The sequence below is a fragment of the Penaeus monodon genome, chromosome 33 (assembly GCF_015228065.2).
Source record: "Penaeus monodon isolate SGIC_2016 chromosome 33, NSTDA_Pmon_1, whole genome shotgun sequence".
NCBI classification, from domain to species: domain Eukaryota; kingdom Metazoa; phylum Arthropoda; class Malacostraca; order Decapoda; family Penaeidae; genus Penaeus; species Penaeus monodon.
Window position 1 is genome coordinate 21,474,715 of NC_051418.1, and position 243 is coordinate 21,474,957.

The window sequence follows — 243 nt, forward strand, 5'->3', positions numbered from 1 at the left end:
TGTTTTTTCTCTTATGCATTCAACGTAATGTATACTTACTTTGTGTGGGATCTCAGAGCTTCCTGATAAGAGAAAAGTAACTTTGATATCGTGCTTTTATTTCCAAGATAACAGTGTTTAAAGGTGTTCGCCCAACAGCTGCTCTTTCACGTATCGCTGTAATTCCATGTACTTTAGGGCCCTATTTATATCATTTTAGGAACCAAATGGCCATTGACTAAAAGGTTTGCTGGTTCACAACAA